The sequence below is a fragment of the Pollicipes pollicipes genome, unplaced genomic scaffold (genome assembly GCF_011947565.3).
Source record: "Pollicipes pollicipes isolate AB1234 unplaced genomic scaffold, Ppol_2.1 Scaffold_5724;HRSCAF=6776_pilon_pilon_pilon, whole genome shotgun sequence".
NCBI lineage: Eukaryota > Metazoa > Arthropoda > Thecostraca > Pollicipedomorpha > Pollicipedidae > Pollicipes > Pollicipes pollicipes.
Genome location: NW_023596746.1, coordinates 51,689,522 through 51,703,174, shown reverse-complemented (window position 1 = coordinate 51,703,174; position 13,653 = coordinate 51,689,522). Strand labels below are relative to the sequence as shown.

The 13,653-nt window shown below is 53.6% G+C and overlaps 1 protein-coding gene across 2 annotated transcripts in view; it reads right to left on the bottom strand.

The window, feature by feature from the left end:
- ttv (exostosin glycosyltransferase 1 ttv) overlaps nt 1-13,653 on the bottom strand; it is a 75,310-nt gene that overhangs the window by 46,961 nt on the left and 14,696 nt on the right. Inside the window, exon 1 of one of the 2 annotated variants that reach the window (XM_037226036.1) lies at nt 9,462-9,682. The exons of the other annotated variant lie outside the window; for it this stretch is intronic. The gene's annotated coding sequence lies outside the window, so the exon portion shown is untranslated. Of the gene's footprint in view, nt 1-9,461; nt 9,683-13,653 lie in introns of those variants that run through there. 2 annotated transcript variants of the gene reach the window in all.

Here is a 13,653-nt window from a genome sequence, read left to right as displayed (position 1 = left end):
CTGGGCGCGCCTGCAGAATGTCGTGATTACAAACACAGAATTTGGATAAACACAGGCGGCTATGGTCCGCGGCCGTCCACGCCATGTGCGAGACACATCACAGGCCTGGGAGCGACGCTCCAAGGGCGCAGCGGGTCCCAGCGCTGCGTGGCTGTCACAGAGCCGCCCTCCGACCCGTGACCGTTTGAGGTGTCGAGCTCCTGTCAGAGGCTGTGGGGCGCCCGTCCGAGTGGTCAGTGCGCCTGATTCCCAGCGCCAGGTCAGCGGCAGCTCTTGAGGGGGTTCGGCGGGCTGCTCGCGCGTAGGAGACCTCTCCGCGGGTGGGTAGCGACTCGCAGAGCCAGCGTCACGTCACTGCCTCCCCCGTTGGTGCTGTAACTCTGACTCTGACTCTGACCCAGTCATCCCCCAGCGATACGACTCTCTAAGCAGTAGCCTTATGGGTGCTGTAACTGCGAGCACAGTGCATTCTGACACTGCGCGCATGCCAGCGCTGTGCAGTCCAGCACTATTACTCCGATTGGCAGCCTGGTGATCTCATCCCCAAACCTCACTGTCCGGCACCCGTGGTTCCTCTCCTGACGCACGGTGACTGACAGCACCCCGGCGGTTCCTCCCACGCCCTGTAGCCCAGCATCCCGGTCGTCTCCCTCCCGCAGTCACTCTGAGCATCATCGCAGCGGCCGCCCTCCCTCCCCACTTCAACTCGTAGCTGTGCCCAGCGTTTCTCTGCCACACGGCATCGACCGGCACCCTGCTGTACGTTTACGCAGCATCGGAACGGTCGCGGCTAGCGCCGGTACCCTGCGCTCGGTTCGGCCGCGACCGCAGCCACCCCGGGCCACGGCTATTCTGGGCGTCGAAGCGCCGTCTGGTCGGCGCGGCGGCCGCGTCTCCACCACACCGCGCCGTGCCCGGCGGGGCGGGCGTCGGCGCGCCGCGGCACCCTCCCGCTCGCGCGGTATGTGGTGCCCGCGCGCCTGGTGGCGGCGCACGCCGGCTGGAGACATCGGGCGGCCGCTGACCGGGCGTCGGCACCGCGGCGCGCGAAGGGTGACCGGCGGCGCGAAGGCCGCTCGGGGGTCGGCCTGGCGGTCCGGTCCGCACGGCTGCCCGCGTCACTGCATCTGTTTGTATGCATCGCTGTGTACCAGCCGTGACAGCAAGAGGCTTTCCGATACTGCGGCGTTGCAGGATGATCCACGCGGCCAGACGACTGTATCGACACCGCAGGAGTGGCAGTGATGCACGCGCCTCGTGGGTCATTCTCTCCACTTTTTGTCACACGGCTGCTCATTCACCAAAGGAGCGAATGGTTGAGCCAATTTTGCGCGTCTGACGCTTCCCCGGCCCCCGCGTTGCCAGTACGGCGCGTGGACCAATGCCAAGCCCGCACGAGCCGTAGCATGCGGCACCTACGACGGCCACATGGTCTGCACCACAACACAGCGCTTGGAAGCGCGCTGGCCGGCGGCGCTAGTTGTGGGTACTCCACATAAATTTGACGTCACAACCAAGGCTACAGCCGTCAGTGCTCCGAGAATGATTTCTCATTGGGTGGGCAGATGCCAAAAGGGGATGATATCATGGAGATACTTGCGCACGCGTGATGGTTTTACGTTTTGTTGAGCATGAAACATGCATAATAGTATATGTACGTTGGTCCAGCTTGCTTGCGTTCCAATGTAACGCATTACGCGCTTGCTGAATTGCACAAAAACAGAGAATGACATATTACCGGGGAGTGTTTTGGGGGACAGTGTTTCACATTTCTATAGCGTATTGAGCTGACAAAACCCTTTTGTGGATCATCTGGTACCGTTCATAGCCATGCCCCTTTTTAATATCCAAATACATCTTGGTTCCCAGCTTTACGTCCGCAAACTTGTGCAGACTTTTTCGTGAAAACCATTTCAAAATCATTCAGGCATGCGCGACGTCACAGAAACGTCACGCACATATTGCCACCTCATTAGCCATGTAGCGCTCAAGGTCAAGAAAAATATGGTAATTATTTTTGTCTGGCGTACGCCAGCACGATTTCTCGCGTCAACGAACTTCCGTTGGCCCTTAACGGATGTAATGCGCTTAATCCAAGTTTCAAACACGAATCACGTTTGGAGCTACATGGTACAGGAATTTAGGCATTGGTACTAGTTATAACGAAAATGAGACTGAGATTGGAATAACTTAAAAATCAAGTCGTAGTCGACTATGAATGTAAGTAAAGAATACAAAATATCGGACATACACAGGACACACAATATACAAGAGGGCCGTGAAGTAGGAACAAAACACGCGCACATAACGATATTTGGGTTCTGCAAACACAACAAACATCCCGATTGGTATGCCACCACTCAAAACGTTGAAGCACTACAAGTGAGTCAGCCTGTCCGCTACGGTGGCAATTTTTCACGGCCAGTCGGCAACGGCTGACGCCATACAGGCGTTACATGATGCAATCATACGGTGACGTATTGAAGGGAATATTTACTATGCAGTGGAGTTGTGTTGCATAACGCAGTCTTTCACACTTAAAAGTACACCTTTAGTTGCACGTAAGCTTATTTCATCATATCTCATGCTTGCTGAAATCGCCTTCAAATAAGAAATTTAACTCTATCACGGGGAATGTGAAAAAAACACGAAGGATGCACGATTCACTTTCCTTACAAGTCTTTTCCACCCATCCGCATCATTCTATTTCCTTACAAGTTATTTTCTAACCAAAGGCATCGTCACTTTTACACTGTGGCTGCAGGTGACAAATCTGTGTTTACTGCGCGAACAGTGGGGCGCCGCCCGAGGCGGACAGGACGGTCCGTGCCACTGTCGCCGAGCCACCTCCGAGTATACAGCGGCGTGTGGCGACATCCCGATGGGGTGACTTTGTAAACATTCCGTTCTGAGGACTTGGGGAAATGAAGCCGACAGCCGGCCGCCGGCATTATTGGGAAGCGGAGCTCCTGATTCGTCGACTGAGGCCGGCAGGCTCGGCCGCCTGCAGTTCGACAGTAAACACGAGCAGCTCGCGCACATAGCCGTCTCGTCTTGGTAGCAGAGCGTCGATGCGTTCAGCGCGCCGTTGGGAGAGCGCCCAAGGGCGTAGAATAAAGTGGTAGGCTTGCAAGTACTTGCATGGAGGCACACACTTAAGCAGTAGGAGGTGTGTTGACGGGAAGAGCCAATCAATTCGGCTTGACATGCTGGCAACATACCCGTTTAAGCTACTTACAAGTAAATGAGGCCAGCACCGCGATGGCACTTATCGGCATGTCATCTCTTCCAGCCATGCGGTATAACAAGGGATTCAATGTGACTAAATCCAAAGTCGCCACAAACGCAGCAAAAGCTTCTTGAGGACGCCAGTGAAGATAACCCATTGAGGCGACTTTCATTCTTTCGCGTACGCCCATCGTTCGAGAACTATACATAACGAAGAGTGGATGATAATGGTTAATGCCACTGGTCACTCAAACTCCCGACTTTCCTGGCCTGGGACCGGGGCCATACATGGCATAGGAGGAGTCTCTGCGCCCGACCTCCCTGGCCTGAGACCGGGGCCACACATGACACGGCACGAGCCTCTGCGCTGTAGGGAACGGCTGGTGGTAAAACAAAGCTTGTAATTGCACCAGGGACCCTCGCACACACGAGAGCCGATCGGATCGATTGGCAGGTCAATAGGCGGGGAAACGGGGGTCCACGGCCGTCATGGCACCTCATGTTCCGAGAAGGCCGCACATTAGCCCTGTGACAGCGCCTGCAAAGAATGGAATCAAGACTGGTTTTGGCGCCCCTACTTTCTGAGAGGTTCTTTCAGCTGGCGCCATGATCTACTGGGGAGGCATCCATGAGCCGCAAAACGCCTCCGACCGCGGCAGGGCCACGTAATTCTCAGGACTTTCGCAACTAGCACACAGTATTGCAAGTCAGCTACGTTCAAACGAACGCCTAATCATCAAGCCGCCAGGATAATCCCCGATAGTCCCACCGGGAAAGCTCTATGAAGGAATGGCCTGTTCTAATCTACGAATGCAAGAATTACCAGACAGCGCTAAAGACGGTGTATGTGCTTCAGAAAAGGCCCCGCGCCCCAACAATGCAGTTTGTCGGGCAGAACACGCCAAGAGGAAATCCGTCCACATCAGTAATCCCCGACCAGGTACGTGGTGAGACGTAGCCAGCCTTGTGGCAGCCCCCACCGCACCGTGGATGTGCCAATATGACACCGCTGTGGATCGTAGGCCTGAGAGCAGCGCCGTAAGAAGGAAGTCCCAGAGCTCACAAGGGTATCGAAGATCGTCCCTTACGGTTCCTCGAGCGCGGGGCTTATTCGCCCAGGATGTTCGTTGACGTCGCATATCCGATTCCTCAAAGGAACGTCGCGGCGGGCTTCTGCATGAAGCGTATGAAAAATGGTAGGGGCTGGGTTTAAACAGATGCGAATTTTTCTCGGAGACTCACCAGCCTTACAGGGCACCGGTCTACTGTCGGCGATGTTGCACTGATGTCCCCGGGCTGGTTCCGCTTTACACTAAGCCCAGCGCAAACAAACATGTCCCGGCACCTACACAGCACTTCATCCAAGCTAACTCATAATACATCAGATATCGAAACTAATACATATATACACACACACACACACACACATATATATATATATACACATTGATATTGATACTAACTACAAAGCACATTCGGGATCGAATTTCGGTCCCAACATAATGCCGACCTTGTCACACCTACTTTGGTAGTCCTTTGACCAACATACCTTACAGGTAATCTAAACTGCGTGACTGCTTAACACCCCCAGCATACCGCCGGCATCCCGTAATAACTTCGTTGCGAAGGAGTTCTCGGGACGCCATTGCGTGCGCTTCTTGAACAGACACCATCCAGCGCACGTCAGCTATTTCTACGACAGGCGGCCGGAACCTATGCATTCAAATGCGCCCAGCACCTCGGCCCGGTCAGATGCAGCATCGGGCGGCCGAGCCGGGCCAGTCACGGCCGGGTGCAGTGGGCTACCATGTGACCTGATCAGCCCAGGGCCGCGGTGGACGGCACGTCAGCACGGTCTGGTGCGGGGTCAGCTCGTCTTCGCCGCCGCACACCGGAGCCCAGCAAAGACAGCGCGGTCATCCAGCGTCCTCAGACGCCTCCAACGTAAAAGAAACGCTAGGTAAATCCGAGTGGAAGCAACAAAACAGATACTCCGGGATGATGTTGGCCAACTGGCGGTTTTCGACCGAGCTTTCCTGGAATCATAAGCGCACAAAATATTGTATTCATCTCAGCAAACTTTTCGCCTGCCTAATTCTATAGATACACAAAAGGCATCATGATTGCTAAAGGAAATCTCTATTTTCATGTGGCACCTATATCACTTAACCACTTCAGCTCATGTCTTGTTCACATTCGCATTTGGCCAGCTGACGTTTTTCAACTTACTTTTTTGGAAATAGCTGGCTTAGAGAAAAAATGATTGAGTTGAGTTATATTTGTCAGAATTTATAAATACCGAATGAATTAAGGCGCTTTTTTGCAAGAACTGAGTTTGAAGTTCGCGGCAGCGAAATCCCCCGCCGGGTCAGCTGACGTTTTGTTTACAATTGGGCGACGGGTGTCCGGGTATCTCCGGAGTGGAGGAACAAATATCAGCTTACTCCGCATGGCTTTGATCCAAGCTGTCGGCGCCTCCGAGGCGGCAAAACCCCGGAGGGACGGACTGCGGCCAGACACCTTTTTCAGAGAGCGGCGTCCAGCAAGCGGTCACCGGTCTGGCCGGCACCGTGTGTGTCCAAACGTCGAAAGGCGACGCAAGCCCAGGTCCAGACGGGAGCCAAACAGGAAAGTTTACAACGCAAACAGATGCTGCTAGGTGACGTGGCCCTGCGACTCGGAGCCTATCATGCCAAAGCTTTGGCGGAAACTGGTCTATCAAACTCATTGTTCTTGACGTTGAAACATGCTGCAGTGCTATCTATTCCTCGCTGTGTTCCATTATCGCGGTTTAAAACATGAAGCAGCGATCAAGGAGGCAAAAAGGGTAAGTCTCACGTTCTTCATAATGTACATCACAGCTACCAGCGGCAGCTACTTTGCCTTAACAGACCCACTGCCCTGTCCGGCCTGACCGGACATGCTGCAGACTTTCGGTACACAAAGAAGAACACAGAGCGCACAGGCGCAACCGGCAAGAACCGTCCAAGGACGGGCCCAGAACAGGCCTCCAGAACAGACAACCGACTCACAACATTCATTCGAAAACAGCTCTGCATTCACGATGTTGGCAATACTTCACGCTGCCAGCCCTTTCTTCAAGCATATATTTATACAGTGGGACTGGGGACTGCATCAGCCAATCATGCCTAGCAAAAGGCACCGGAAGCTACGCCCAAAGCTAGGTTTGGAGCCCCCGTAATGCAAGCAACGCTCAGATGTGGTATGACCTGATAGGGCACTATCAGTTATTTACTGGGTTTAAAGTGAGTGTTCCACATTTACCAGGGTTTTGGGTTGTGACAGTAATTTTGGAAATCAATCAGTGTAGAGCACAGCCCTGTTCCTTTTAAGATAGCCCTCTGTCCAAAGCCCCCTGGTTTCTGAGCTTGACGCTCGCCAACTGGTGCAGATGTTTCCGTGCAGACCATTTCAAGGTCACCCCGGCGAGCATAACTCCACCCTCGCTGGCCACGTAACGCCCAAGGTCAACAAAAAATATCGTCAGTTATCTGTGTTCAACGTGTGTCAGCTTGCTTTCTGGCATCAAAGGACATTAGTTGACCCTCAACCAATGCAATGCGTTGATGTCAAATTTTGAGCATGATAAATCATGTTTCGTGCTGGCTAAAACAGAAATTTGGGCAGTGGTACGAGTTGAGGAGAAAACAACACTGGGAATCGAACACTAATAAACGCCCCATAATCGAGCATATGAATGCAAGTTACCAATATACAACACGGGCGAATATACCAGAACACGCCAATAAAGGGCCAAAACACAATTGCATACGATCTTTGGGCTTTTTAAACACGCACTGATTAGCACGCCACCTCTCTCCAATTCAAAATACCGTAAGTCGACCGGTCCTCCGCGCTACGGTGGCAATTCCGCACATGCCAGTTTGGCAGCCACTCTGGCGTCATACAAGAGTTTGATGACGTAATCAAACGATGACGTGCTGGAGAGCACATTTACTAAATGGTGTAATTTTCTTGTCCAGCGAGGTCTCTCTCATTTAAAAACATACCAACAGTTACAAGCCTAGCTTATTTCATCACGTCTGGTGCTTGCCTCAATATCCTCAAACGTGAGGAATCCCCTTTAAGGGTGCGTAAACTACAGAGCCAATTTGCATCCCACTGGGGCGCTATAAGGGGCACGACAGGCATCATCACGGCTGCAGCACGAACCCTGTGCACGCCAGAAGCACGATGTTTCGAACAGGACGAAATATGAGTCCTGACGGGCTGTTTATTGAGTTGTCCAGATGCGCCGAAAGGCTTTCGTGGAAAGGTCATGTCATCTCAGGAAGACGTCGCAACGAATTCCGGCGATCGTCATAACTCCACATCCAAGGGCATTTCAAACACTGCGTTCATGCGCAGACAATCTTGCGCAAATTGTACATTTTCAGAGTGAGTGGGTGCCGCGACACACGACTTTTGTGACGGACACTGAACCATGCCAAACGTCCGCCGACGTAAGGGGGACGACTAACACAAGATGGCCCGAGTTTCAGGATGGATATCCTCATGTTACTTAACGCTGAAGCGAGCATGCGTGATTCTGGAGCCCCTTCGATTTCAAATGGCACTTACGTTACATCATGCACAGACATCCCCAACATCGTATGCAAATTAGTACGGCCATTAGGAGTAGAAAGTATTATGATTATGAACAGTTATGCACACAAGTTTCAACATCCACAGACGCCATATGAACCACTAACCATTTTTCACTGACTTTATCAGCATTCACCCCATAATTCGGCTGTCATGCTGGCAAGTCAAGCTACATTCGATGCACCGGCTAATCGGTTCAATTTAGGGAACTGTGTATAAAGTGGCTCCATTATTTCTGGTAATTCAGCACCGGGCTAATTGGGACAGGGAAAAATTGAGCCGCCATCCTGTAAATAAGCTTACATAAAAGGGGTGGGGCCAACCAAACGTTTTCTTACTAGTCAGGAAATATCACGGAAACAACCAATTTTGATGAAGCAATCCTGAGCAGTCAATGAACTGGCAGCTGTACAATTTGCCTTCGGTCACAACGCTATGGACTAAAACGCTGCTGAAATGAAAGCACCAAGACCACGTTCTCATATGTCATATACCCCCTATAGGGCCAAAGCCTCGTAATCATTACGGCACAATGGAAAAACTACCGGCAGAGAAACGTCAAATGGATCAGTTGCATATGTCTAGCTTTGTGCGTACAGGGCTCGGAGTGTTCGGCGGGCCCAATCCCTTAAATTGGCTCAAATACCGGCAGCCAAGGAGCCGGGCTTCAACGCCTGTGTCTTGTGACGCTTTTATATGGCTTTCAGAGGATTCTGGCCGGCGCAAACAGCTCAGCATATGCAGTGCTAACCGTGCGACGAGGCCTGCTGGCTGGTGAGGTTACATCCTTGCCAACCATCGCTGCTTGCAGCGTGCCGGGCTCGCGAGTCGGAACTAAACTTGGCCAGGACAGGACAGGGTGCGGACTGACTCTCCGGGAACGAAGAGTCTGTGGTCCAGACGTTCCAGAAGTGAGTCAAATCATTGCCAGTAAAGAAGTCTCATCTCGCGCATATCTCCGCGCCTGGGAATGGGGATGCGGATGACCAGAGGCTGGAGATTTCGGGGACTGATTTTGTGGTGAGTATCTCTGCTTTAAATGGGAAACATGACTGGAAAAAGGGAAACAAGTCTGCACACATCTTCCGTTTAGCAGCCTTGAAGGTTTGGTGGACAGCAGGTCTCCCCAGTCCTAGAGTGACTACTGGCCACACACCTGCTGCATACTTCCAACTCCGTAAAGCTTATGGCACCACATTCCATTCCACTCCCAAAGACCAGTTCGGGACAGCTTACGGCAGGCCCGCGACCGCGGCTCCTCAAAAGGACAACCAGGCACTCGTGACACTTGCCCAGCACGCGCACGCTTCGCCGTTCAGTCAGTTCAACCTGCAGCAAGTACACCCATTTAAACGGCCCCCCGGATCCCGGTGCTCGCTCCGCACCTGCCAGTTCAGCCGAACTGCGCTCCTCTTCCTCCGCGCAGAGACATCGGGGAGCGATATAACGGATCACACGAAGCCGGTCGGAGACGCACGTCGAAAGTGAATCGTGGGCGTCGCTGGTCACTAAGCGGTGACGCAGCCTCGGCCACGCATTCACGCCGTGGCCTGGGGACCACACCGTGCCGCCCGCTCACATGCCCCGCGGCGCCGACACGGCCGTACCTGAAGCCGACTGCAGCGCAGCTATCGGGCCGGCTCCCAGCGCCGGGCCCCCTATTCCACGTTGCACCAGGCGCCACTCGCGCGCCCCGGCACTACCCCACGCCGCCGCTTCGCGTCCACTGATCCGCGAGCCGCCAGACAGCAGGGCCACCCCTGCGCCGGGCGCGTCCACTCTCCACTAGCCAATCGGAGCTCCCGGCCGGTGCACAAGCCCGGCGCCGGACCCGCGGCGACTGCCGCCGCGCCACCGCCACCGGCCACGGTCGATGGTGGGCCCAGCGCGGGCGCGTGCGGCCGCCGGCCTGCTGGCGGCAGGGGCGGCGTCAGGCGCGCCGCGCGGAGGAGCACGCCCAGGCGCCGCTTCGCCGAAGTCAGAGGTGGGAAAAACAATGACGTGGTCTGCTATCAGCTGCACAGACAGAGTCAAGGATCGTAACGGGGCACCGGACTACCTTGAACTACTGACAAGAGCCGGCCCCGGGCGGGCAAAGGACGGATGCCCGCGCTTTGTCCATCCCGCCAGGACTGTAGGAAGACAAAAATGGCTGTCGAGTTTAAACCCTAAACCTCGGACCAGATCCGTATTTCGATAGCTCCTCATTGCATAACGCCGCAGGGCAGTGTTACCACACTACGAAAAGAGCGGGCGGCGCCCTCCCCCCCCCCCCCCCTCTCCCCCGCCCCCTCCCGGGGTCTTTCCACTCTTCACCACCCCTGGCGTGCACAGCGGCCAGCGAAGCCTCTGCGGAGCGCAGCGGCTCGCACAAAGCCGCCCTCTGCCAAACCCGCGGCACGAGGTGCGCTCGATTGTCGACAGCAGGGTCGCTGGTCTGATCAGTTTGGTTGACGACCGTGCCGGTCGTGTCGCGCCTAGGGTAGTTATGGATGGCCTGTGTTAAATTCATGCCTGTGTTAAATGGATGGAGGATTCCCTTACGAGCACACAATCGCCACATACCAGACACACTCCAGTTGGGCCAGCTTCATATCGCATGCCCCCTGCCCATCCCTCAAGTCTGACAAAAAAGTGGGAACTATTTTTTGGGAGGATGGTGAGGGGCAAGGCGGACTTGAACCCATTCTTGTCAATGCAAGGGAGGCAGGTCCACTGTCAATTTTGTATTCCCGGTTGCAGGAACAAATACTGGGTGTTGACGAAGCTGGAGGGAGGCGCCCCATTCCCGCGCCCTTGCCCTTGGAGTGTCGGATTTCATCAGCCGGCAGCTGTCACCTCTCCCAGTGCCCCCGACCCCAGAGTCGTGGCGCGACAGTGGGACGGACCACCGCCTCCGGGGCGGCCGGTCCAATCGCCGCTCGGGTCGCTCAGGGCCGCGATAATGGTATCGGTGCGGCGGACTCCACGGTCGAGGGTCGGGTCCGGACTGGGCGGATCACCCTGTCCGCAGCAGGCTGGCAGACCACGAGACGCCAACCCCCCCCCCCCCCCGAGCTCGCGGAAGCCACGACGGGGGTCAATTCAGAGCGTGCTCCCACAGAGCCAGATCAGAGGGCAATCCCCCTGTTGGTAGTATTTTCGCCTCGGACTGGGGTGCTACACTTTTAATTTAGAGAATAAAAAAACTCTGGCTCTGGCTGTTTACTTTCTTCCTATTCGCTATGGGTGTTTGCTTTGCTCCTCGAATCATTGTTTTCACCACGAGTCAAACGTTTGGGGGACACCGAAGCTTGGAATTTCTCGCAGTGCAGAGCCGTGAGCGTGGTGCTTAATTCCGTACAAGTCCAGAGGACGCACCCCAGTCCCCTGCCCCTCCCTCAGTGGCCAGTCGACTAGCCCGAATGGCTGTTGGGTGTGGATCAGGTCAGGAAGGCTCCCTGTAAGTTGGAAGGGCTGAACTGTAAGGTGGGGGCTCGAGCTCTTCCAACACTGAAAACGATCCCGCACCCTACATAAACTGAACCGCGCCCTTCGGACTTTAAACCATCGCTGCCCGACCCCCAGTCTATCAGATTATATTTGTTTTCACGAATGAGGAGTGATGCCATTGTTTTCATCAATCAAGGAAAACTGGTGCTTCAGTCCGCTCACGCGAAATCTGTTCCTACTAGCAGTACACCGTTTCGACCCCGACTCCGAGTGGCGCCGCGCAATTCTGAGCGTACTCCGATTTTGACAGATCTGATTCCGATTCAAGGTGATGTTGCGCCAAATCGAAGCCAACTCCATAGAGTTGATTCCGTTTGCATTAGTTCATGGAGCAAGCCGCTCTACGGTGGAGCATACAGTTAGTTGTGTAAGAGATGAACAGTTGTCAGAATAAGAATGTCGGTTGGTAAATTTGTACTTCAGTCGACTCATGGTTTAAAAGATGGGTGACAAAGAAACGTTCAAGATTTGCAGCCTCCGGTATTTAAGACAAGTCGCGTATCATTTAAAAGTGCATGAATCTGTCACAAAACAATATCATGCATTCTGATAAAGGGGAACTTCGCAAATTTCTCAGTTGGTGAAAGTTGTTGATGAGCCTGTTCCCGTATTACATGTGTAAGTTGATATTACCTCTGCAAAGATGACCTAGCGTGCAGGTCAACCGGAACCTACTGGTGACAGGCTAATCATGGAACACATGGATCCTCCCAGTCATGTGCGAAAAACCCTCACTTATTATACAAACGGTGTCCCTGTAACTGAGCGGACATCGTGATGGAGAAGAGGTGGTTTCTTTAAACCAACAACTTACGAAAAGTCAACGGACCTTACGCCGCTTAATAAATACGCTCTTCGTAAACCATCCCTCTTGTGGTACACAGGACAATTATCTTAAAGTTCGTCACTGTATTTTTCTTTGCATTCTATCTTCAAAATATTTTTGTGAATTTTTCCACTGGCACGGACCCAAAGAGAGGCGAGTGTCCCGTGGTACAGCTCAGCCCGCACTTCGGCAGCCTTTTACACCGGGGCGCAACAGCAGAATACAAGGCACACAAATGCTACTGCTTCTGTCGCACGGAGTTTCATAGGACTAAGGTTAACTTCTAACGAACATTTTCTGTTGGATCCAAGAAGAATAAAATGAGGTTCTTTGTTCCTAGAAACACGCTAGAATCATTGAGCAAAGATAACATCAATGATATAGAATACGAGATGATGCACGGGGCACAAATGCGGCAGAAAAACGCCTTGGGGACTGTCCATAATTCACGTTACGCATTTTCGACCATTTGTAGCGTTGGCTCCACCATGCTGAGCATAGCGCCCCAAAAGTTTTAAGTCGTACCACGCTACGTTACGTGCGTCACGTTAACGTCCGGTACGTCCTCTGGCCCGCACCTGAGCTAAAGGCGCGAAACAAAAGCGAACGTGTAGCTTTTCGCGAGAGGAGACTAACGTGACTCGGTTACAAAGTTTGAAAATTTCTTTTTAAAGATTTAAGCATGATTTAAAACCACGTCTGGCCTTAAAGTTACACTGCCCAAAATCACCATTTCCCTGTCATGTTTCGGTTACGCTCCACCAAGCCTTCCTCTCTGCACCACGCGTAACATAATTTGTGGAGGGACCCTAAAATATTGCATTACCTCACGCCGGCGTCTCTGAGCGCACCTTACGCGCAAAAGCTTGTCTTCTCTAGGCGCGCTGATGTCTTTTCGTTGTCGCCATGAAAATGGTTGTTAAGTATGGGCAGTGTTTTCGTTGCGGAGTGGTTCATTCGACCGCTCTCGCTAACGGTTCATCGCGTGTGGCTCGGATCCATCCTTCGGAAATGTATGGCCTTGAATCGCAATGTGATACCAGAACGATACGGGACCGCCAGCACATTGGCTAAGAACGACCGTAATGGATACGCTTGTTTCCACGACCGAACGTTCGAGCCGTGTTTCCCCGCCGGTTTCCTGCTGCCCCGATTTACCTGGCCGCCCCGTGGACACTCGGTGCCTCTTCGCGAAACCTTGATGCCTGTCGGAGGCCTGGAGGGGCGGTTCTACCGAGGCACGCCGGCGGACGCTGCTGTTGCAATGCTTGGGCACCCAGGGGACGTTTGATTTGTCGTCGGCTCTTACGTGCGCACAGAGATGGGCGCACGTGGCATGTTTTCAATCGTTTTAAGGCCATGGCCAATACAGTGCAGTGGCGGGACGGTTTCAGTGTACGACGCTATGACCAGCTGTAGCGCGTCCGAGGCCCGGTAGGTCAGCGGACGGCGGGCGGTTTTAGTGCACGACGCTGTGGCCA